General features: G+C 44.2%; 1 protein-coding gene across 1 annotated transcript in view; it reads left to right on the top strand.

Moving 5' to 3' along the window:
* INPP5A (inositol polyphosphate-5-phosphatase A) overlaps window positions 1-25,681 on the top strand; it is a 253,129-nt gene that overhangs the window by 108,313 nt on the left and 119,135 nt on the right.

The following is a 25,681-nucleotide window of genomic DNA, read 5'->3' as shown; positions in this document are numbered from 1 at the left end:
TGGAGTCCTGCAGATGAGCTCAGGTAACAAGAGCTTGGCTGCACTTTCAGCTTGAGATACAAACCAAATCCTCTGGCTGTCTCATAAAGTTTAGGGTTTTCTGTTATTAAAATCTTCCTTTGAAATAACAAATGACTACAGGCTGTCACGGTAGGGTCTACAAAGGGCAGCACGTAGAGTGGGCTGAGATTTCATCTGAGCGTAGTTGAGTTTTATAGATCTATTTATGAGATCCAATACTGTAATGATGTAATTTTACTTGTCTAATAAATGTAGCTGTACAAGCAAAGGATAGCAAACATTTCCATTGTGACCAAAATCCTTTAAACTGCAGCCACTTTGATCTTGGAGCTCAAGCTATTTAATAAATGCTGGCTATTCTTCTAACAATCACGATTATTTAAAGGGTTTTCAAAAGGGATAGAGCAAATCAAATAAAACAATTACTGTTGTATCTCATTCTGAAGTTAAGTGTATTTTTTATGTGGGTCTTGTTTAGTGTCTCCTCCCAGTTTTCATCCATTATCACAATAATTGAGTTTGTAGCTGGAATTAAATTTATCAAATTGCGTTATCCTCTTTTGAAATTGGATAGGTATCCTGGCAGTGGGAGCTGGGAGTTAATCTGCTTTGCTAAAGCCTCCAGTGGCGCAGCGGCAACAGGATTGAGAAGGCTCAAACATTTTCCTGTCACCCTGGACACGATGTAATTTCTCCTCAATCCCTTGTGCAAATAATGACATTTGAATCGAGCATTAACAGGCTTAATTACTTTAAAATTGTCATTTTAATTTACACTGATATAGTATTGATCATACAAGCAGAGATTAAGCTGTTCACTGGAGCAGATGATGGGGAATTAAACATTAAAGGGTCCTCGTGGGGCTGAGAGGCCGCCCAGAGTGCCAGAAGAGGAATGATATTTCTCCGTAATGAACTGGCGGCATGCAGGGACATGAATCTTTGGCCTACTGGAAAAAGGGAAATAATGGGGTTTGGGAAGCATTTGCAGGTTATTCATTCGCTGCCATGCACCAATTCTCCAGTGATTCATCCACCTCACCAACATTTATTTATCTAGCAAATTCAGGAGCTCTGACCTTTCTGCTAAGTACATTTAACATAAGACGGAGTGAAATATTTCAGGTGTAACTTTTTACAAATATTAGTTATTGTTTCCTATTTCTGACTAATATTAAACAGTTATTTAATCTGCCATACATACTTGCGCCCAGTTGCGCGGCTCATGATGATCACATGGACTTCATAAAAAGATCCGAGTGTTGTGGGATTAAATGAGGTCTTCCAAAGTCCTTGACCTCATTTAGTTACAGTCTGATTTGCTTCTTTGGGAAACCTGAATTAAAGTTAATTTAAAGCAAGCTGGCACAAGTTTACGTGGAAGATTATACAGTGTGTAATAGTAGAAATGACGACTAATCCTTGTAAAACCTCGAACCTGAAAATGGCACCCCTCTTGTATGAAGTATACTTTAAAAGTCCAAGAAGGTGCAGGGAATAATTTAAGGCCAAAATTTTCACTCCAGTGGTCTGGATTCATCTAATAATTCGTTTGAAACGTAGTTAGGAAGCAAGTATCGCTATTTTGATAATTTACTGTTTAAAAATTCAAAATTAAATGTGAATGCTAAGTTAGACAAAATTGATGTTGTTTTTTCATATACAGCAGCTAAATATTTTGGGTCTTCCTGTCTTGAACTTGTAGGCTTCTTTGTGCTTTACATTTTAGTTTTATCAGGGAAAACTGTAAACAGTGGTGTGACAAAGCAGGATGCCAGATGAGTCAGAATACCTGCAATCGTTACAGTTTAAAATAAGAGTGTCTCCTTTCTGAAAATTGACATTTTCCCATTTAAGAGAATGTAGGGCCAGATCACAGCCCGTTGACTTCAGGTATTAAGTTCTATTTTATCGGGAAATACGTAAGTTCCTGAGGAAAGCCACTGAAGTCAATAGCATCTGTGGGTTTATTAGCGGAAATTTCTTACGATGTCATTTCTCTTGCGTGTAAAAAAAGGGAATGTTCCTAAAAAGTAAGGAAGATGATGCCACATGGGAAGTTGAATTTTCTTATTACTTACATTTTTTTCACTTAAAACAGGAAAATGCATTGAATAAAAATGTAGTCTATTGCTAGATACAAAAAGGCATGGGTTTAGGATCCTGAAATATATAGCAATGATTTGTGTTTGTTTATTTTAAAAAAAGCTTTCTTTGAAAGTGAAGGAAAAATGTTTACCTTTTTTATCAGAAAGGATTTCTGATTGGTTTTGTGTGGGAAGGTTTTAGGGTTTGACTTTTTTAATTACAGCCTTAGGTGTGTATTTGTTTGCTTCCATTATTTTCTTACAGTTTTGGCTGCTAATACAGATCTAGTATTTTTTGGTTAAAAATATTACCGTTTCCAGTGAAGATTTAAAAAAAAAAAAAATTGTCACGTATTTCCTCGGCTTTTTTACATAGTGGAATTTATTTTCTTTTTGCAATCCTGCTTTTGGGCTGTTGTTTGCTTCCAGATGCTGAGGTGAGTAATTGTTGGACCGTGTAGCTGGTGCCCACTCTCCGTGACGAACGCCCGGACGCGGCCCGTGCTGACGCCCTGCCGCGTGGCCGCGCGTTTCCCGGGGAGCCGACGCCGCTAACGGCTGCGGGGACACACGTGGTCCCGCCTGTGTCAGAGAAGACAGTTAAATCCAAGTGGCTCGTGCTGGAATTTGCACGGCAAGTGAGGAACGTTGGCACTGGTGGCGCGTGGCATAGCTGGAAGTATTCAGTCGGCGCGAGTGGAAGCAAAGGAAAATGAAAGGAAAGGGCAGCGTATGGGTAAGGCGGAAGAAGGAGGATGTGTGCTTTAGGAAGTGCAGCCAGGGAAAATGCTGAAGCCTCACAAGGTCTGTGTCTATTTAGAGAAAAACATCCTTGCACGTAAGAGAGCCAGGGTTGGTCATACACACACGAGCCTGTACAGAAAAGCTGCAGTACGCGCCATGTGTTTTCAGGGTGTCTTGTATTTCCAGTAGGAGCCGTCTGTATGGAGTAACATAAAAATGGTAGCGCTGGAGAAGAGTGAAATACTGTGAACCATGTTTCCAGCTGTGTATATTTGATCACAACTACTTGTATTACGTACAATATAAGCATGCTGTGAAAAATGAATTTTATGGGCCGTTACCTTACACAATCATAACTTTTAATAACCGATACCAAATTATGATATGGCCGATATTTGCCATGTCAGATCAGATATTACCCGTTTGGAGGTTGTGTATCTGGGCATTCTCTGTTCTCCTGGGCTGTAGGTAATGTCCTCGTTTCCCTCAGAAGCGTGGGAGAAGGGTAGCTGTCCCCTCTCCTCTTCCCACGCGGTGTTGATTCCGTGCGTACGTTCGTGCCGGCTGTCTTCTTGCCCGGGTGTGCCGAGGCTCTGTAAGCAGTGCAGGAGGACAGGGCTCCACGTGACTTTTTTTAAACACAATGCAATGATTTTGGCCTTTCTGAACACAGAGGTGTTTGGGCTTACATTGAATTCTTGCCCGAGGGTATTTCTGTCTGGGCGGATGCAGAACGTACGCGCTAGTACCAGGTTCTGTGCAGAGGCAGCACAGCTCAGCAGGCAGGAGCAGCAGCGTATCGACGTTTGCACAACGCTGCCCTGAGCTGATCCTCTCCCCGGAGCAGCTCCCACCTCTGCTTGGCTGCGCCGCTTCCCACCCAGCACAGGCATTCCACCTCCGACCGCCCTGTGCCGCGCGGAGCCCGTGCGCTTCCAGGGAGGAAAGTCGGCCCCTTCCTCGTGCGCGTGTTTGCACGGAAACGGGCAGAGGTGGCCCCTGAGGCGCCTGGCGAGAGCTCACCCCCTGCTCTTGGGTTTGGTCCTCGTTGCCCACACCGCTGCCCGTGCCAGTTGCTGAGCCCAGGTCGCGCTCTGGGTGCGTTATAAGAGGGTAACAGTCTATCTGCAGTTCTTGGGTCAGCCAATGTATCATCGCAGACACTGATAGAGACATCTGAAATATAATTAAATGGCAGGAATGCTCTACTTGTCTAAACAAGACAAAGCATGGACTGGGTTCATTTGACTTGAAACATGTAATTAGCATAACCCTTCTGGATGCTTGTTTTATCATTTGCAATATAGTAAAAGATTGATTATCGTACTGTACCTTTTGAATTTCATTAATAGAATTGTTTTGTCCACTTGATTAATACGTTGCCTCAACCCCAGAATAATCAGATTAAACTGGGTTGCCTTGATCCTTTTGACTTGTAACATTCTTATTTCCATACACTAACTTTTCACTAGGGCCCCATGTAAATTGGCCTTCGGTGCATTTTGGCGTCTTGAACGCATTTCGGCGCACATCCCTTCTTGACTCTCTACCTGATGGTGTAGAATGGGGATTTTGCTGTTTGTGAGTATTTTATAAGCTAATTAACTGCTGTCTTGTAAGTTTAAACTGTGGGGAATGGAAGTAGGGTGTTTTCACTGCAGTTCCTTCGGCAAATCAAGCGTCTGATATCCAATATGTTCAAGTCTTTCAGGTATTGTAGGTATTATTTCACATGATGGATCCCCAATTTTGAATATGTGAGCCGTAAGACGTTAAGAGTTTGTTTTAATTATTATCTTATACAAACCAAATTACACAAAAGACTAAGTCTTCCTCTTCTCATGAGTTAGTATTAAAGTTTTGCAGTTGGGTAATAACGTGTAGCATCGACATGTTTATGATTTGTTGTCAGCTGCACGAAATCGGTGACAAAACAGGTTTTGTTGCGCTGAAATCAGCTGATCCTATTTAAAGGAATATTTCTTTTTGTTGAACACAGGGATTTTAAGATATTTAGCAGTAAGGACTGTTTATCAAATCATTCCTAAGTCCAGAGGAACTAAAATAGGACCAAGCTAGAGCACAGTCACCGCACGAAGCAGAGGCCAGACCGTGGATGGGAGCATGCCTGGCCACGCGTTCCCAGAGAGCTCGTGTTTCCTGAGCTGGCCGAAGAGGCACGCAGTCCGTTCCTTTCCGGAGGGGCTTGTGGATACAGCTTGCAGAAATCCATCTGTGAGAAGCACAGTTTCAGTTTTGAGGGTGGTATGTGCAGATTTCGCTGGAAGCTGTCGCCATCCAAATAACGCGGTAGCAGCTTCCAGGCGTGAAGGCTGCGGTGTTCTCCCGCCTCCCCTTGCTTGCCTGACTTTCCGTTTGCGCAGGAAAGGAGGATTTGCTGCTTGATTAGGTAAATGTAGACTTTGTAAAAAAATAACTACGACAGTAGAAACCAGTAAGAGTGCCACAGACGTACTGTTCCTCTGATAGAGAAGCCATGTAGAATTCAGTGCCGTTGCAGATCTTGTTGCACTTTCCCAGTTGCAGGATGGCAGGAACAGCAAATACCACGTCTGTGAAAAGGGATGCAGTGGGGTGTTTCTCCATCCTCAGGAGAGGCGTGAGCACAGACTGCTTCGGTTTTGCTCGGCATCTGCTGCAATTCCATCTTGTATTTCCCCATTTTGTTAGAACCCCGCAGAATCCAGCAGCTTCGCTGTCGAGCGCAACGTCCAGCTGCAGTTGGTTGGGTGACAAGTCACAGCCAGCACTACGGGAGGCATTCCTTCCGTACGGATTTGTCCTGAGTTGGAATTAAACATAAGTTCATTCTCTAAAGACTCTGTTGTAAATTACTTCTATTGTGCTAGGTTCCTGCTGACGTGACACACGTTCTTCCCACCCGGGAAGGAGGCCATAAGAATCCCGGGTGGCTCTACCTGTGTGCACAGGCTCATCTCAGGTTGTAAACTGAGGATGTCGTTGTACCAATTTCCGCAAAAATGTTTGGGGAGTTGGTAGGACAGGAGAAGAACAAACCCCTCTCAAAGTCTTTATGCCATATGGACCTGAACACAGGTGGGGCTTTTACCGACAGAAGGGAAATTCCATCTGTGAAATGAACTAAGGCAAGGGGTGCTTGAGGAATGTGAAAGCAGAATGAGGGAGAGGGAAAGTAACGGAAGGTGAGAAATACTGATGGAGAAAGGCCCCTTGTTACGAGCAGAGACAAAACCTCTCTGCTCTTTTATCCCTTGCAAAGGAGCTGCCTTGGCCTAAACTGGTAACTGGGAGCGTACCAGGGACCGCGTGCATCCAGTGGTGGAGCCCATCCCCTCTGCTCTGCTCTACACACCCCATAGGATGCAGTCTTAGGACTCGCTGCAGATGCTACTGGGGTCATCCCAGCTTTTAGTTACAATTAACTGGTGGGTGCTGTGGGCACTCCGTGTGGCTATAGAGTGAGTTTGATTTTTTTTTTTTTTTTTTCTGGTTCACCTCTGTTTACATGCTAATTCCATACGTAGGAAGAAAGTGAAACTAAGATTCTGGAGGTTTGTCAGCATGTTTGGTCTGTGCTCATTATTTCGCGATTCAAGTGTGAAACGATTTAATCAGTGCCACCGACGCTGGCGGTGCACGTCTAAGTTGCGTAGGCAGGTCTCAGGCTCAAGGGCAGCATCTCCCTGCCTTAGACGAACATCGTCAGCGCGGTGGGAACGAGGGATTTGCCAGCAAGCTCTTCCAGGCGAGTGAGAGCATGGGCTGTGAGAGGAGGTGTCAGAGCAGAGCCCGAGCAGCGCTGTCGGCAGCCCACCCCCATGGCCGTCGGGGAGCGTTCTGCAGTCGCCGCCTGCGCCGGCGGTTCTGAAGGCTGAACGGGATTCTGGGGCAACAAAGTCCAGTTTCAGCGTATTCCTTTTTAATTTTTAACTGCTGAAAAGAAACCAGCTTCAGATTTGTTTCAGAATCCCTTGGCAGCTTTTCCACTCCGTGGTTCCGGGGGGGAGCATGCGTTGCGATAAAAGGCGGGTGCTTTGCACCTTTCCCCGCAGACATCTTGCCGTGTGAAACCGTGTGTACTGCACGCAGGGTTTGTACATCCACACGCGTGCGTAAGCAGATACGAAAAATACGTGAGCCTGCACAATTTCTTAGCAACAAAATGTGAATGAAGCATAAACTTCTGTTCCAGGAATAAGATTTAAGTTTGTGTCTACCTGGGTCAATGTTTGAGGTTACCAAAGTGTTTGAGTCATTGAACTTCAAGACTGCATTCATCACAGCTTCCTGGACTAATATAAATTTCTTCCCATTAAGTCAATAAGCGTGGTTACATCAGACAGCAGTTCTGTCTAGAAACTAAGATTAATGCCCATCATAACAGTGACATGAAGAGACAACTTGTTTGATTTATACACACTATTTTTGTCTTCTCAGTTTTAAAATAAAATTCAAGTTATTACTTCTATCAATATAGAGGTGGTTTTTTTCCCACTTTTACTAAAACATTCTTTTCAAATGGTGGCTTCTTTTTAATTCAAGTATGAGCCTATAGGAAGAAAAACCCTACCTGTAGGTGGACTAACAGTACAACTGACTGATATTTTCACTTCTTTGAAAGAGCTTTTTTTTTTTAGTTTAGTTTTTTAGGCTCTTTAATTCATCTGTTGCTGTTTCCTGTAAGAAAGTATACTCCTATTTAGAAAAGGAAATTGTTTTTTATTTATTTGTTTTCCAATTCAGATGTAAAAATACAGTTTACAATACTGCAGCAGCAAAGTGTGGTTCTTGAGCTGTCCTGCAGCTCCGGATCCGCTCGAGTAGGCGCCCTGGTCTTGTGAGTTGTCAAAGCCCTCTCCTGCCCGCGGTGCCCAGCTCAGTGCCGTGGCATCCCTGGCTGCCCTTTCCTTCAAAAGCATTAACGTCACTCTGAGCATGGACATGTCCTCAATTAATTCCGTTGAAAATTTTAGTAAAGTTAGGCCTCACTTACAAGTTGGGAGGCTTTTAGTTCTCATCTCCCGTTCTACCTTTTAGCAAATTTCGTACAACCGAAAGGCATGTTACAGAGCCACGAGCTGTGTTTGCCGTGCTCTTTTTGATATTAATGGATCAGGTTCACCAAGTGCCTTGTGATGCTGTGCTGTTCTTGAAATGCTTAATTATATTTTCCTTACTGTTTATCAGCCCAAAGCTAGAAAATGATGGTAACAGCGTGATGCTAGCAAGGCCAAAAATAGGATATGAGCAAGGCAGTGGTGACAGACTAGTAACTGGAGTAATCTTGAGCTTGCTTTTCATATGCTCTAGAGATACATTTGAGGTTTGGGTTTGTTTGTTTTTTTTTAATTTTTAAAAAGTCAGGCATGGGCATTCAAATGCTGCCTTTGCAAGAAAAAACCTCACAAATCGAGATGGCAAGCCTTTTAGCACAATTGTGGTGGTGTTTGTAGCACAACACCATTGAATTCCTTTGTGGCCGTTCAGTAGGTGGAGGTTCACCTGAGACTTTGAAAGGTAAAGCATTAATAGAAATGATGAATTACAGTTCCAAGTAAGATATGGCAAATATCTTTCTAACAGTTTCTTCCTAAACTGTTTGTGGTGTTTTCTTTGTGAAATGAACTTTTGCAGCAGGGAGGGTGGCATCCTCCCAGGTTCCTCCTGCCGTGAAGCTGGGTTTCTGCTTCAGGATCAATCCCAAGCTGGCATGCCCAGGGAGTTGGCAAGTTAAGGCACATTCATGCTAATGTCGTGTTCGTCTCGGTGCTCTCACCAGTAGAAGCAGATCAGAAGGTGTGAGCCAGCATTTACTTTCTTCTGATTATTGATGTGATGTCTGTCTGATACAGGGGTAGCCTCACAAAATGAATTCTCTGCTTAGGGATAGAACATCAACAAGCGTGTTACCTGGATTAGCAGAACTGCTGGAATTTCTTTTGTTAGCATAAAGTAATGTCTTTGGAATTTCCATGTGGAGAAGATACCTTTGCTGGAGATGAAGCCTTTGCTTGGTCTTTGCCTCTTATTGCCAGCTCTCTGAGACTTGTCACATCTCCCAGTTTTGGAACAAGGAGGAAGCAGTAGAAGTAGGCCATAGCAAACCTCTTTTTATTCAGACTTTTTCGGGTGTTGAGACAAAAGAGCTTTAGTGAGTTCTACTGTTTGCTGACTGTGTTACCAGTGAATCAGGGGGTGACAGTTTCTACTTTTTTCTTGAGTAATTCAGTTTGCTCCGAGGCTTGCCAGAATTTAAAGAGGAAAACGTTCTTGTCTGTCATCAGAGCAATGGAACCGGCATGCCTGCAACAAACTTCAGATGTGCTAAATACTTTTTAAATTGTAATTAGTCAGGAACATGTTTCATTAAAATATGATTAGCTTAAAGCATTATACCACCTAAAACAGAATTTGAGTGTAGATATGGCTATTTTGGGGCGCATCAGGAATGTCAGTGTTTTATTGAACTTCAGACCTAAGCTCCGCGCTGTGCCAGGAGTTTCCATTGGTGGTCCCAACAGTGACTTTAATTCTAAAAACCTGAATACAAGCAGAGTATTTATAAATGTACAAAATGTACCATATTATTGAAATTTTAAAAATCAATTAAAGCTTTTCTGTAATTGTCCACAGACACTGCATGCTCCAGTTGAATGACAGTAGGTAATTTGTAAACTGCTTAGGTTCATTGGTGGCCATCTCTTAGAATTGATTGTGCTTTAATTAACTTATATCTGTCATGCATGTAATGTGATTCCCAATAAAAATTACAGAATTTTAATTGAAATTGAAAAGTTCTGAAAGGTAGAAATATAAATAATACATGTTATGTATGTGCATACTTCAAAGTACGTGGACGTTCTGAAGAGATTTTAGTAACAAGGCAGGTTTTCCGCATGATTTAATTAGCAAGTTACTTGACTGTTTAGATTAGAAGAGCATAATTTGGTTTATTTCATAAAGAAAAGCTTTACGTCTTTATGTCTTTATTGATTTGCCAATGCCATTTAACGAATTTCAATTCACAGAAGTCACATGAGTCAAAATACATCTTTTGGATTGGTAAATGTAGCCTTGTTTTGGAAACAAGACCACTTGAAGAAAATGCTGAGCATAGTTTAAAATGAATTATCACAAAGTATTGCTCCTAAATGTACATGAAGAAACGCAAAATGGCAGCAGGCATTGTGTTATTTTACATATAATTACATATAATTATTGTATATCATTCCAGGAAAATTATTTTCTTTTCAGTAATCCTGATGTTTTCTTACATTCACTAAACCAAATACGCTGGACGTGTTTTCATTTATGCTCTTACTTTAGTTTGCTTACACTGAATTTTTTTTAGGATTCTTCCTTACTCAATTTTCAGTATTTTTAATGAACTTTACAAAGTTTAAATCATTGCTGTTTTGTTTTGTATCATTACACCTCTATGGAATCAGTGCAGCAACTGGTGCAAAGGGTGCATGAGTTTATAATATCTAACCACATAAATCATACTGCTCTTCCTTTCAGTGAAGTGAAGCCTGTTAGGAAATACTGGATTTGGCCCCTTGTTAGCAAAAATAAGTTAAAAGCTTGCAATGTGCATCTTTGTCTCTCACTGAAATGGCAATGTACGCAGTAGAACATTGAAGTCATTGCACTGAGTCAGGTTTATCTGCTCAGAGTGTCAGGGAAGTAGCACTTCTGATCTTTCATACCAGCTCTCCGTAATAACAGCATTGGATAAAAGACAAAGAAAAGCTGAGAGAGACTTTTTTTTTCTACTTTTTAAGGTAAAATATGTTTTATCAAGTCGGTACAAGTCAGTAGAGACTCTTTTTCAAAGATGGGCAATTCTTACTGTATTTGTTGTTCAATACATAACTGTAGCGATATAAATAGATACTGAAAACCTTACTTTTTTGGTAGCATTTTTAGAGATTTCAGACCTTCTCTGCATGTTACAGCGAAGCCTAAGAATACAGGTTTAGGGAGGGGGTTGGGAAGAGGGTCCCAAGCGCGTTCCCCCCAGCCCGGGCGCATTAGAGGCTGCGGGTTTCTGCTGGACACGACCGACGGCTGCTGTTTGGCCGCCCCGCGCTCGAGTTGCCGGCGTGATTGTGCCGCGGAGAGAGCGTGGCGGCGCAGGCTTTGCCGGGCGTAGCCGGGACACGGCCTGGGCGAGCTCTGGGCAGCGCGGACAGTTGTTCGCAGAGGCACCGGCTGAGCCGGTGCATCCGTCGGCGTCCGGCTGCGGAGCGTGAGCTGCCGGAGCGGCCCTGCAGCACGCGGTGAGCGGCGTCACGCGAAGCCGCGCTGTCCGCACCGGGGCGCGGGGCGAGCTCTGCAAGGCACGGCCGCCGCCGTGCTGCTGGCCGGGCCGAGCTCTGGGGAATGGCGGCCCCGGCGAGCCCGCATGCTGCGGCACGGCTTGGGCCGGGCCATGGCAGTCAGAAGGGCCGAGCCGAGGCAGACCGCGCCTGCAGCGACCCCAGTCATGGGAGGCCGCGTCTTGCCGAATGTGGAAAAGAGCATTTTAAAGCAGCACTTCTGTGCAGGGCGATATTCTCATGGTTTTTGCTCGACCGCAGGGTTATATTTTCTCGCGCCGCATGCAGGCTTTGTGCTCAATTCGAGCTTTGACTCGTGGGATGGCTTCTGCACGGGCAGCAGCAGCTCTCCTGCGCTGCTGCTAACAGGTCCCCCCCCATGTGCGGCTGTGTTACACTTCCGATTGTGCGGCTGTTGCACAGGTGCTGGATCTTCGTATCCAGGCCAAAAGCACAAGGGTAGTACAGTTTCAGTTATGAATCCCAGCTTCCCAGCTCCCACCAGCGGATTGCCGTGTCATTATGGTTTCCTTCCTCGTCTTATGCAAGAATGAGAATCCGGTGATTTCAGTGTCCTCAAGGTTGATGACCTTGCAAAAAGCTGTTCTCCTCCCTCAAACCTGTGTCCCTCTTTAGGGCTGTCTTGTTACACTGCAGTTCATCTTTGTTATGGTAATTTAAAATTTAACAGGTTTATTAATCCTGCAGAATTTATTACAGTCAAACATGAGATATTATTAAGTTGCTATTGTACGAAGCATTTACCCTCGCTGTTGGAATGACTTGTCCTCTGCATTGGCAGACACAGAAACATTCATTTTGTTTCCTAATTAGGAGAGCTGCAATCAGGAACCATGACAGAGTTCAGCTCCTCAGTGTACAGCATGCCAGGTTCCATCGTGCAGGCTTTATAAAATTCTCTTTAATTCAGGAACAGAATATCATTAACTTTGTAAGTGGATGAATACAATGGACAAGCAATTTAATTAACTTCTAACATTGGATGTTGGACAGGAGACAAAATGAAATTATGCACATATTTCTTATGCAGGCAGTCAACCTTGAAAGGGGCTTGATTGTGATGGGTCAGACAGGGGGACAGCTTTGTCCAATTATTTGATGTTTAGTCCTAGAATATGAAATTTGAAATTTGGTACTTTGTAAATCAATCATCTCTTATTTTGAGGCAGTTACAAAGGTTCTTTGAGATACAAAACAACCGCCGGTGACTGTGACACGCTAAATACAACCTTTTACCACATGGTACTTTCCTGTTTGAAGATGACCTGTATAATACTAAATGAAAGGGGCATTAATGCCTCCTCGTCAAATTGAGTTTGCTATCTTGGGTGTATTGTGTAAGAATATATCAATGAAATACTAAATTGGTTTGAAGTTTTTTAAATTAAAATTATTTAGAGTCAAGTAAATGTGGGAAGAGTCATCCAGCTTACCAGTTTCCTACAAAATTAAGCACTTTCATTTTTTTTAATAGAAGAAAAATATGGTAAGATGTTAAGCATCCAGCAGTCTCTCCCATCTGATCAGAAGCCCTCCCAGTTGCATCCCAGCTCCAGTAGCACTGCCAAAGGCAAACCCTACTCGTCTGACACAGCCGGCAGGGCTCGGTCGCTGGTTGCGAAGGCGCAGCGTGGACCAGCCACCTCACCAGGAGCACCAGCAGCCCGGGATTCACGCAGAGCGTTTCGCTTTCTGCCTGCTGGGCCCGGGGCCCGTGCAGGGCGATCCTGCGTGCAGCTCAGTTACTGCGCGGGGCCGTGCGCCGGCGTCCGCCCGGCACTGCGGGACCCGCTGGTTCTTGGGAGCAGACAGACCGAAGGACATCGCCCTGGGTGGCTGGCTGGGCTCACATACGCCTGTCAAGTTTTGCTAGTCAGGGTTTTTGTGCTCACAGCATCTCCCTTCTGCCCTCGCAGATCAGGGGAATGTTCCTGGAAGGACATTCCACGTTCTGGGTCTGTTCATGGTTATCAGATACCTGTAACTAGTCTCGGTTCATTGCGTTCAGTCAGGATATATTTTGTCTCTTTGCTCTTTAGCCCAAATATTTCGTTCCATTCTGCGGCGCTCCTCCTCATCTGTGGTTTATTTGCAGGTTTCCTGTGTTCTGCTGGGATACAGTCAGCTCTCCCAGTCACTTCTCGTATGACAGGATCTTGCTCTCTAATCCCGATGGCTTTTTTTCAGCGCGGCCAAACCCTTTACGTGGGAGACGAGAATTGGTAATGTGGTTCCAGACGATGCACTATCATCAAGCTCCTCCGCTGCCTTCGTGCTCTTCTAACTACGGCTGTATCTCACGTGCTGCATCCTGAGATCCTTTCTGCCTTTTCCACAGCTGCATCCCTGTGGCGGCTCGTGTGGGGCACTCAGTCGTGCAGCAACGGGAGGACAGAGGTATATGGGAATAAGGAATGCATTTCTGGAAGAGGTGAAGTGCTACTTTGGTCCCTGTTGCTATTGGTTACACTCCTAAAATGATTACGAAAATAAATGTGAAATAGAATATAGAATATAGCTTGCTTCCTGAAAAATAATACTCTGCACTTCAGTGTTATCTTCTGCAATCTGAGAGTCAAGCTCAGTTTCTCTCAGTTGGTGAACAGTTACCAGTATCCACTGGATAAATCTGGCTCTTCGTACAATATTTTGAGCTCTCTTTGCTGGGAACTTACAACTGCCTGGGGAATATTTTTGTCTCTCCATGAGGTTTAACACTGAAATAACCGTTAAGTACTTAAGCATTTAACTGTGTATCACTTTTTAGGTACTCTTAGGCTTACTCTATCTGCTCTGCTTGCAGAGAGAAATCAGATTTTATTTCTCTTTCCTCTCGTACTGAAGAGCCAGTGAATATTCAGAGCAGTGCAGCGTACTTTGTTCTGGCCTTGCAGCCACCGGCGGAGCCCTCAGCAGAGGTGTTGGCTTTTGAGCGCGCGCGCGTTTTTAGTGAGCTGGGCTCATTAAAAAGTTGCTGGGGCAGAATTCAGAGTGTGGCCCCGAACTGCAGTTTTGAATCCTGTATTCAGACCACCTCCTTTTGGTGCTGGTGCGGAGCCAAGCTGTGCGCCTCTTACCCTGATTGGGGGCCTCTGGAGCGCCTGTGCGATAGAAATATTAAATAACACTGTGATTAATGACTGTGAAGGTTCTACTCTGAGTTCAGGAATATTGATAAGTGGCCTTTTTTTTTAACTGTTCAGCATACACACACTTTTCTTAACTCTTGTTGGCTCCTTGGTCTGTCAGTAATCTTTGTTCTAAGAAAAAGAACCTCTGTATGATTTTTTCTTTTTAATTGAGTGGATTTGTAATTAAACTGTTAGATCTCTTTGTGAAAGATGTCATTATCAGAAGTGGCATTAAGTATTCTTTGTCAATGTGGTAGGTTACATATAGACTACTCATTTACTTACCAGACATGTTTATATTTAGCTCAGATTTTTTTATTTGTTAATTTTTTCTTCTTAAATTAACTAGCCCCTAAGAATCTTTTAAAATTGAATATGATTTTTTTTTTATTTGCTATACTGATGCAGTAAAGAAATTATAAAGAGAAGGTAGTAGAGGTGGATTATGTTAGCTGAAGGTCATCCGTTTTGTTTGTCTTCAGAACAGGAAAATGAAAGCTCCTGGGACTTTGTTTTTTTCCTGACTATGTACTATCGATGGCTGCCGAGTTACTTTTTTATGATGGTCTCTTGATTAAGCATCTAAGTGACTTGGGATTTACATATCTTGGAATTTTTAAAACAGTTACTCCAATCTGTCATGTAACAGGTCACAACCTTTTTAGAAACCTAAACAGATAAGTCCATTTGAAAAGATCTAAATCTTGGTAATGAGTCCAGAAATAAATAGTACAAGCTATAAAACTATACATAAACATTCATGATCAGTTGCTTCCTGAATTACATTTAATTCAACTATTATTTAAAAAATAAACAAAACAAAACACAAATCAGAATTTATTTTTTCATTATTGGATTTTTGTAGTGGTGAATTTATAGTGACTATTCCTCTTGATAGTTCATTTGTTACTGGTGTCACGCTTAAAAGAACTGTTCAGAAGAAATAGAAAGGAAAGGACCGAGGGAGCCATGCCAGATGTTAAAGGTATGTCTGGTGCTGCTAAACTACAACTTCATGGGAAAGATTGTGGCATTAAAATTAGCTGAGGATGGTTACAAATCACACTGCATGTTCTAACAGCTCATCGATGCAGGAAACACGACGCGTGTGAGGTTATTGAGCTGGCACGAAGTAGTCAGAAGTAGAACTCCACTGCGTAGCTGCAGCAGTGCGGCTGAGAGTCAGTCTGAAAAACCGGCACGTCCATAAAATAGATCCCCAACAAATCAGAATTTTCTGAGCCAAAACCAGCATGTGGAAACTAATCTAGAAATGCAGAAGTATCTTTCCAAGTGTGGGTCTAATGTACTTATAGTAAACAAAGGACAAGGATTTGGGTAGACCCAGTGCTGGATACCCTTTTTTTTGTCCCACCAGCTGTACCTGCAGGCTTCTGCTGTCAGCAGTGTCCGCTGCTTCGGCAGCATTGACTGAATTGGGAGATGGGCACTGGAAAGCGATTGTGCAAGCAAGTTGTGGTACTACAAGTTGCCTCCTTACAGCATAGGTATCTTTGTATTACGATACGTAACATTGTTTTAGGTTTTACGGAGTAAGAGAGTCTTCACAGAATCACAGAATGTCAGGGATTGGAAAGGACCTCAAAGGATCATCCAGTCCAATCCCCCTGCTGCAGCAGGACCACCTAGATCAGATCACACAAGAACGTGTCCAGGTGGGTTTTGAACATCTCCAGAGAAGGAGACTCCACAACCTTTCTGGGCAGCCTGTTCCAGTGTTCTGTTCCCCTTACTGGGAAGAAGTTCTTCCTCATGTTTAAGCGGAACCTCCTATGTTCCAGCTTAGATCCATTTCCCCTTGTCCTGTCATCAGATGCCACTGAGAAGAGCCTGGCTCCATCCTCATGACAGTCACCCTTTCCATATTTATAAACATCAATGAGGTCCCCCCTCAGTCTCCTCTTCTCCAAGCTACAGAGACCCAGCGATTCAATACCAATCCTGCCAGCGGTTTTACTCCAGTGAGTAATTCCATTTGCTTTACTGAGAGTATCACACAGTTTTAATACAGACCAAGTTGGAGTACGCAGAGAGAGTTTTTTAAGTTTGTCACTGAATACCTGGAGGCTGCTCGCTTTTACACTTTATTGAAAGTGTAATTATTCAAATACTTTTGAAATTAGGCTGATACCTGTGTTTGAGATATGAAGCTGCAGAAGTCGTGTGTGATTGTTTGAAATGGCCCAGTTCGGGCTCTGCACGACAGGTGGACGGGGCCGGTGCGGGGGAAGCTCAATAGCAGTTTAATTGTATGTACTTTAGCTGATAAGTCTAATTCAGGAAATGATAAATTGCTGGACACCTAATTGTTTGCAAATAAAACATGATAGACTATGTTATAATGAGTCGGTCTGTGTACCCGGTCTGGTTTCTTAACCTTGAATGAGTAATAGGCATTTAGTGCTCATTTAAGGCTGTGGGATCAAGCACCTAGGAACGGCCTTGACACGCAGGTGCTCGGGCATAGCTCGTTACTCGCAGCCACTTTGCCAGTGGCTCCTGAGGGGCGTCGGGCCGCTGTGTCCGTGCGTCGGGCCGCTGTGTCCGTGTGTTGGGCCGCTGTGTCCGTCCATGGGGCTGCTGTGTCTGTGCGTCGGGCCGCTGTGTCCATCCATGGGGCTGCTGTGTCTGTGTGTCGGGCCGCTGTGTCCGTCCATGGGGCCGCTGTGTCCGTGCGTCGGGCCGCTGTGTCCGTGCATCGGGCCGCTGTGTCCGTGTGTCGGGCCGCTGTGTCCGTGCGTCGGGCCGCTGTGTCCGTGCGTCAGGCCTGCCCCCGTTCCCTGGAAGCGACGGTTGGCGCAGCAGTTGGCCCTGACGGCAAGCTCAGGGCAGGGCTTTCCCGCAGCATTCCTGACCTGCCGCGCAGCTCCAGGGTAGCCCGTGGCTCGATCCCAGCAGAATTCCAGAGCCTTTTGCTGCAGCCGTACCCCGCGGCCGCGCAGCGGGGCCTGGTGGGAGGCGGCGGCGAGGCCTGCGCCATGTCGCGTCTCGGGTTTTTCCGTTTGGAGTCTCTAAACTTCACGGTGACGCCAGCGAAGCAGATAAGGCGTCCCCGCACGGAGGCCGGTAACAGCGCTTTCATGGGGGATTATTGTCTTCCTGTCTGGAGCTGCTGCCACTTCTCGCTCGCCCGGGGCGCGATGTGGCAGCTAATAGACTCCGTCCTGCTGATGGGAAACGGCTCCGTGCTGCTGGCCGGGTGTATAAAGACGCAAAACATTTTTTTAATTGTCGTTGGCAAAACAGGCCGGCGATCAATAACAGCCGAGACAAACACGCTGCTGACACGCAGCGCGGCCGGGAGGGCGGTGGGAGATAAGGGCTTCCTGCCGGCCGTGCCCCGCCGTAATTAATATTCAGGCATTGTCATGTGCCGTGATAAATGAATTCCTTCAACTGTATTGATATAGTAGGTTAAACATTGAAAAAGTTGGGTTGAACTTTGACTTTAAATATTCATTAAAGCTAATTATGGATTTTATGACTGCATGAATTACAGTTTCTGTGTCATCATTGGCAATTTATTTTAAATTTATTTAAAGCAATCTTTATATATTAGCTTTATCGCATTTAGTGAGGTAACGCAGTAAATGTTTATACAGTAATTAAACTTTTCAGGTGTTTCCTTCGTGCATTAAATCTCCACAGTTGAAATGACATGCTTTGGAAAGAAATTATGCCAATTAGCTGCTAAAAAAAAATTACAGCAGTTCAAATTTTGTGGCGAGATTTCTGCGTAATCGAAGGAGTAGTGTTTTTAATAGTGCCAGGTGTGTGATCCATCAGAACCAATTTGTTTATCTTGCCATCAGTCACAGGTTTTTTCCAGATGGGTCTTTCAGTGTGGAATAATGAAAGAAACTTCCACCCTTGTACCGAGTATCATTCTGGAACCCAACTAAAAGCAGTGATCGTTTAACTTCAGTCTGCCAACAGAAGGAGATACCCAGTTTTTTCTCTAGAATACGTTTCGGGGGGAGATGCAAAGCTCTTGTAAATAACGTGCACTAACTTGAAGTTAAATTTTACTGTCTGTTTCTCCAGGTGGCCGTGCAATTCCGTGTGCGCACGTGGTGAGAACAGTCAGGTACTCTTGTTAGTCCTGAAAAAAGGCATTTTGTTAATAGCAGTATTGGCGTGAGATAATCGCCCGGCCTTTTCACCGAGTTCCTGTACGTTTCCGTACGGGCCGTTCTCACAAAGGCTTTCAAAAGCTGGGATGTGTTTGACTGTGTACTCTACAATTAGTGGTTGCGATATTGAAAGTTTCTAGGAGTTCACAAAGGAAATTTTCCCTAGGCTACCTGCAGGATTTTGTGTGCAGCTGTAAGCAGCTCTAACTCTCTGATACTAGGAGTGGTAAAGCAAAGCTGTTGAGTTACAACGTGCAGGGGAGACAGAAGATCAGCAATCAGTTTTAACAGTCGTACGGGTGTCTAAGCTACTTGGCCAAGCTAGAAATTATTGTTGTTCATGACTGTCCTATCTGACTTTTCACTTTGATGCTTTCTGCTATTTTACTTAGGGTGTGTGTTTATGTATATTCATGCCTGTTTACAGTGCTTAAACTCCTCTATGAAGCCAAATGTGAAAAAAATTAGGTAGAGCCACCAGCAACGACTGTGTTGTATTTCCTCACGCCACGGGTATTACTTTGGATTTGTGTATATACTAACGGGAGTAACTAAGCAACTCACGCTCTGATGAAGCCCTTTCTATCTTGTCAGCTTCTGCCTTTGCTGTAGGGTCGAAAGCCACCTGGCTGGTCAGTCCCAAGGGTTACACATGTGGTCCCTGTGGCCATCTGGGTTGTGATGATCTTCCTGACCCTCTGCTGTTCCCAAATGAATACACAGTGGTTTTGGTACCGTCACAGACCCAAGGGTTGGCAGGCTGGCTTGACAAACTAACAATTTTCGGATGTGAGCCTAGCTGTGAGCTATCTGTTGGTCACTCTGTGACGGGGCTACTGAAATACAGCTCCCCTGACTAGTCTGTGTTTGCAGACTCTTTGGAGAAGCAAGTGGAGAGACCGTGGCTGCTCCCTTTGCTTCTTTCTGGTAAGACATTCTGTGTACAGCAGAGCGTATACCATCTCCATTCGTTTCTGATTCAGGTTCAGAGTGGGCAGCCAGAGCTGATGGCATGGTGTCTGAGCCTTCATCTCAGAAATGAGGCTGCTCTGAATCCATAAGATGAAAATCGGCAGATCATCCCTTCAGGGGAGAACTGCAGCACTGTCTGGGGGGGACCCTCCGTTGCGGAACGTGCACCCTCCCCAACAATACAGTAATCTTCACTTCAGTCACCTTCAGGGCATGGTTTTCCGGCTTCTACTCTTTTTAAAAAGACTGTCATAAAGAGGGCTTAAATTTTTGCAGATGTGCTGCTCTGCAGTCGCTAACATAGATGTAGCAGAAACGATATAACACATGACTTGTGAGGTGGCATTTTAGTAAAAGCACCTGTTCACAGATGGCATTGTGTTTGTGCTAACAGTGCAAGAAATGCATTTCAACAATCCTTAAAGGGTTTTCATTCTTTATGTTCGAAATTTTTAGAAGTTGAACCCTTTGGGGTGATCTATAATTCGTAATGTGTTTCTATATTACTTAGATACTACTGCTACTGTAAGTGACACTACTTCTTTTTCTAAAGAATATTACAAATGTAAATAAGAAAACAAAGCAGAGTTCTAGGCTTCAAATTAGTATCATTTGACTTTATTGTTAAACTGTCATTTTATGAGGAAAAAAAAATAGATTAACATAATCTCCTCAACAAAAGGGCCTGGGCATTAGGCCCTGAAAGAAAGTTTCTTTTTACGTGTATTTGATTGTGTTAGGGCAGTGAATTATAACTGCACTTCATCATTTTTACAAGTTAACATTTATGTACATAAACCTGATTAAGTCTGTAACAATGCGGAAGATTGCGATAGCCGTAATTTCCATTCCATTATAGCTTTGCTTCTTTTCAATGGTGTGTTCGGAATTACACAGTCAAAGCCTGTCTTAATGTTGGCAGTATCAGTTCCCGAAGCTGTGCGGAGTCACTTCATCACTCTCAGAGGTTCTTTTTGCACAGTTAGTTGACACTCAGTGCTAGAAACGTAGGCTGTCAAACCACACTGTTACTGCATAGTTATTCAAAATTAGTTTTAAAAAATGAGATTAAAACTGTAAGAAGTCAAGCAGTAAGCAAATCAGGATGCTGAGAAATAAAGTTGTATCTTAAGCACAAGTGGCAGTACTACTTTTGAAGAATTATGGCATCTAAACAAAACAGTTTTTAGAGCATCTTGATTCTTCTTGGTTTACTTTTTGACATGCTACATAGAGAAGCTTCAGAATTCATAATCCTATCACCTAGATATAAATTTTCACCTCTCTTCAAAATTATTTCTGTCTGATTTGAATATGTCACAATTTCCAAATGGTTGTGTTTTGTTTGGTTTGTTTTTTTTTTTTGTAGTTAGTCTCACATTTCCATCTCAGCTGTGGCAAGAGGAATTCCAATGAGAATAAAGGGAAAAAAGTTTACCCTGAAGGTGCTCAAACACTGAAACAGAGGCTTCAAAAAGGGAGACAGTTTCCAACCCCGGAGATTTCTGAGTCTTCTCTGGGCAATGCCCTCCTGAGCAGCCCAGTCGTCAGCCCTGCTTCGGGCAGGGATTGAACTGGAGACCCCAGAGGTCCCTTCCAGCCTGCGTGATGCTACCACCCCAGATTATGAGAAAATCAAAAGTTCTCTTAAAAACAGTATTTAGATGTTACAGGTAGGCTGAATTTGCCACATGTTACCGATGTAGCGCAGGATTTCCCATTCCAGGATCCCATTTTCATTTGCTTTTAAATTTTTCAGGCTTGAGGCATTTGGGATGATATTTTCCACATGCTTGCCAAGGCTCATTTTTTTTCTTCTGAAGACCATATAAGGAGCTGGAATAAAGCCATATTCTTATACTGGGTTCTTGAAGAGTATTATTGTATAGCAAAGTGTTACCTTTATTTATGTCAGATTTTGCTGTGTGCATTGAAGAAAGCGACGGACCAGCCAGGAACAATTCAGAAATAGCATGAGAGAGGAGAATGACTCAAGTCTAAAGAACATGTATTGAGTTAAAATAGAATCATAGAATCATTCAGGTTTGAAAAGACTTTTAAGATCATCGAGTCCAGCCCTGAGCCTAACGCTGCCAAGTCCACTGCTAAACCATGTCCCGAAGCACCACATCTACACGGCTTTGAAACACCTGCAGGGACGGTGACTCAGCCACCTCCCTGGGCAGCCTGTTCCAATGCTGATAACCCTTTCAGTGAATAGTTTTTTTCCAATATCCAATTTAAACCTCCCCTGGTGCCACTTGAGGCCGTTTCCTCCTGTCCTATCACTTGTGACTTGGGAGAAGAGACCAACCCCCACTTTGCTATAACCTCCTTTCAGGTAGCTGTGGAGAGCGAGAAGTTCTCTCCTCAGCCTCCTTTTCTCCAGGCTGAACAGCCCCAGTTCCCTCAGATGCTCCCCATAACACTCGTGCTCCAGACCCTGCACCAGCTTTGTAGCCCTTCTCTGGACACGCTCCAGCACCTCAATGTCTGTCTTGTAGTGAGGGGCCCAAAACTGAACACAGGGTTTGAACACAACACCCCCAGGTCCTTTTCCCCCGGGCAGCTTTCCAGACGCCCTCCCCCAGCCTGTACCATTGCAGGGGGTTGTGGTGACCCAAGTGCAGGACCCGGCACTGACCCCTGTTGAACCTCACACAGTTGGCCTTGTCCCATCCATCCAGCCTGTCCCCATCCCTCTGTAGAGCCTTCCTGCCATAAACCAGACCACCACTGCCGCCCAACTTGGTGTTGTCTGCAGACTCATTGAGGGTGCACTCAGTCCCCTCACCCAGGTCATTGACAGCTTCTGGTAGAATCATATTTGACCAGATTGTATAACTGAGAACTCATCCACCTGTTTATACTTCCCTTTTTTTGTAACATAGAGAGATATATATCAGGTTCCAATTATTTAAATTTCATATAATACTTATGTTGTAAGCTTTTTTTAAGGTCAGCTCTCTAAATAAATAAGCAGGTAAGAGCTCGGCTGTAGTGTCCGCCCACTCAGAAGTACTTTACTTCGTAGTTGATCACACTTATTTCAGTAGGATAAAAACTACATGTGTATAAAATGGATCAGTGTGGAGAATATCAGATGTTTACGTGTAAGATGAAATTCCGTGATACGAGCCACACTGAGATGCCTGCTCATCCGAACCCGGTCACAAGGTGTGTGAAGTGGGGGTACCACAGCTGGGCCCCGTGTTCCCACCCCATCCCACACCCCTGCTTTTGATCAGCCTCACAGTGACTTAATTTCATCAAGGAGAATTCGGAAAATACCGTTCTCCCATCCGTGTTTTCCCTCGATGATGGCGCATCTGAGCAGTGCCTATGTGCGTTCAGAGAAGCAGGTGCTTTTAACGTAGGATTTGCTTCCTCTCCACAAAATTTAAAGTTGTGACAGCATGGATTTTTCTTTCTTTGTTTTAATTGGGGACTTTATAAGTTTTAGAAAGTTATTTTCAAGTGCAACAATTTAATTTACTTGTGACTTGTATGTGATTTTAAGACTTTTATGTAGTTTTAGCTCTCTGAGAGACAAAATGCACTTTTCTCTACAAAAAAACCTCCCTGTAAACATATTGCTATTTAAGAATAATCCTCTGTTTTTAAAATCCAAAAGCCAGAGTATAGTGAAAGTTTAGCTTGAGACAGCAGTGTTTTCTATTGCTAATGACAATTTCTTCTGTTAGAGATGAAATACCAGGTGGCAATGTTTTTATCTTGTATGAGAATTTATTTTTTTTTCTGGCCACGTGTCCTTGTTGCAGGATAGTTAACCTTGAGTCCTCTGCAAGAGTGTTTCCTGCATCTTCTTATTTGCCTCCTCCATGTTATAGAAAAGAAGCCAAAGCCCTGAAGGAAGCTGGCTGGGCCGCAGGGAAGCGTGCTCATCAATTAAATGTGTGACAGTGTTTTCTGTTGGATGGACTAATATGTCAAGGAGATGGGCAGGACCTCGTGTTTGTGCTTTTGACAAATCAGCGAATGTTTAATCTCTGGATGTGCTCAGTCTCATAAATAATGCAGCAGTCACTGAACCAAAACACTGCTCTACCAGGAGGGCCTCTGTCATCATAGGAGTAAAAGACAAAATGAAACTAAATCATCCTTTTTGTTTTAAGCGTTGCTTCTTTTACACTTCTCCATCAGATTTATCCAGTGGCAGGCTGCTTTTTTTTTCCCCGTCAGCTTCTGTTTAGTGCATCAGATGTATTTAAAGGCTCATCGAGTTCTCATTTAAAATTTATGTTCCGCTAGAAAGTCTGTTTACACTGCTTTTTCCTTTCTCACTTGGTTTTTCTTTACTCTCTTCTAATACGTAAATTTCCTCTCATTAACTGGAGGAAGACAGAATGTTATATGGCCATGAAGGTTACCGTGGGTACAGGTGGGACGGTGGCAAAGCCTCCCTGACACAGATGGAGCCAGGAGGGGACTGCCTGGGCCCCAGCACCCCGCGTTAGCAGCCTTCAGCCCGCGGGGGTTCACTGGAAAAGGGGCAGGAGTCACTGCTGGGAGGCCAGGAGGAAAAGGCTGGAGCAGGAAGTCGAACAGGATGGTGCGTGTTAGGGAAACTTTGTAACCTTCGAGTTAGGGACAAAATTCCGTCGGGCTGTATTGGGAGGTTGTGGAAGCCTCTTCTGCAGGGGTTTTTAGGTGCAAGTTAGAAAATTGTGTGTCAGGCACAGCCTAAATTTCTAACTTTCAAACCCTGCAAAATGTTCTGGTGGAGGAAGGGTCCTTTCGGTGGTAATAGGTTGTCTTTCTGTGTTGCCTTTCACGTGTCTCAGCAGCACTCGAGCTAAGGCAGGAGCTGGTCTGGGGTGCGCGGGGGGCTGCGGGCGGCAGGTGCCGGCCCGGAGGAGAGGTGGGCAGCGCTGCCTTGACGCGGTTACGCCGTGCGGCGCGTGGCCAAGGGCAGCAGCCCTGAGCCCCCACCAGCCTCCGCAGCGTCTGCGCTGGCCACCCCTGCTGCTGGCGTGTGACCGTGGGTGCTGTGCCTGCCCTGTTTGGGAACCACCGCTGGGACACGTGGCTAACGCACTTCAGACCGTCATCTATTTTACTTGCATGAACCGCTGAGATTGCAACGAGGATTGTTTTCGCTCTGCCATGATGAGTGTATTTGGAACGCAGTGCCATGCCCTTCTGTAAACTGGATCCCAGAAGTCTGAGAGTGGGTACCCAGAAAATGAGGGATATATAGTTGTTAGATGTGGGAAGCTTGGAGTGGATTTCCTCATATCTCTTAGGAACTCTGTAGCAGAGAAAATGGTCCTGCAATCCACAGTAGGCTGACTGCCATCCTCACCAAGCATACAGCACACCTGCGTTGTGGTCAGCCTGGAGGCAGATGGCATTTCAGCTCTTGTTCATGTTGAGACAAAGTGCTTGTCCCTGTGCAGCTAAGGGGTGTGCTGAAGTGGTATTCTGAACAAAGATGCTTTCTTGAATAATGGACTGAGGATTACGATCTCAGAAATCTTCAGAAACCGTGAAAGTACTTAAGTATTTGCAAGAAAGATGTACTAATATTTTGCTGAATATGAGTGGACTCTGATATGCTTTTAGAATCAATTTGCTGAGGTAGAAGTTGATATGCTTTTCTGGACGCAGTAGGGACTACTTCTGTGTTTACCTACTTTACTCAGTCATGGACCAATCATTAAAACTGCAACAGAATTCTACAGTTGGATGAGATCACTGTTTTGAAAAAAAAACCTAAAGAGAATAGTTGCTCAGGACTAGATCAGCAGAAGTTCTAAGTCCTATCTATATCCAAACTGTGAACACATGATATTCTATTTTCAGTGATAACTCAGGCTTTTCCTGTGTTGTTGTGGGCACTAAAGTCTGCTTCTGCTTATACTTAGAAACACATCAGGTATGCCAGTATCAAGAAACTTAGCATGTATTCAAAAACACAAGCCTCTGCTAGATGTTTTTGTATTCTTCCCTTCCGAGCCAGCACACTGGGAGAAAATACTTGCTTCTGTAGGCTCCGCGCCGAAGCCAGGAGTAGCAGTTGCTCTCCACGAGTGGCCGGCAGGGATGGACGCGCTGTGCTGTTCAGTCGCTGTAATTATTGTCAAAACACTTGTGAACAGGGAGAGCTGTACAATATTCCTAACACTCCTGTTTGATTTTAAGTGTTGTCCCTGCTCTGCAACTGGCAAAGTCATTCACTCAGCACAACTCGGTAGGAAGATGGA

This window comes from Tauraco erythrolophus, chromosome 9, assembly GCF_009769465.1.
Source record: "Tauraco erythrolophus isolate bTauEry1 chromosome 9, bTauEry1.pri, whole genome shotgun sequence".
NCBI lineage: Eukaryota > Metazoa > Chordata > Aves > Musophagiformes > Musophagidae > Tauraco > Tauraco erythrolophus.
Note: the sequence above shows the minus strand (reverse complement) of the source record. Positions and strands in the feature narration are given on the sequence as shown.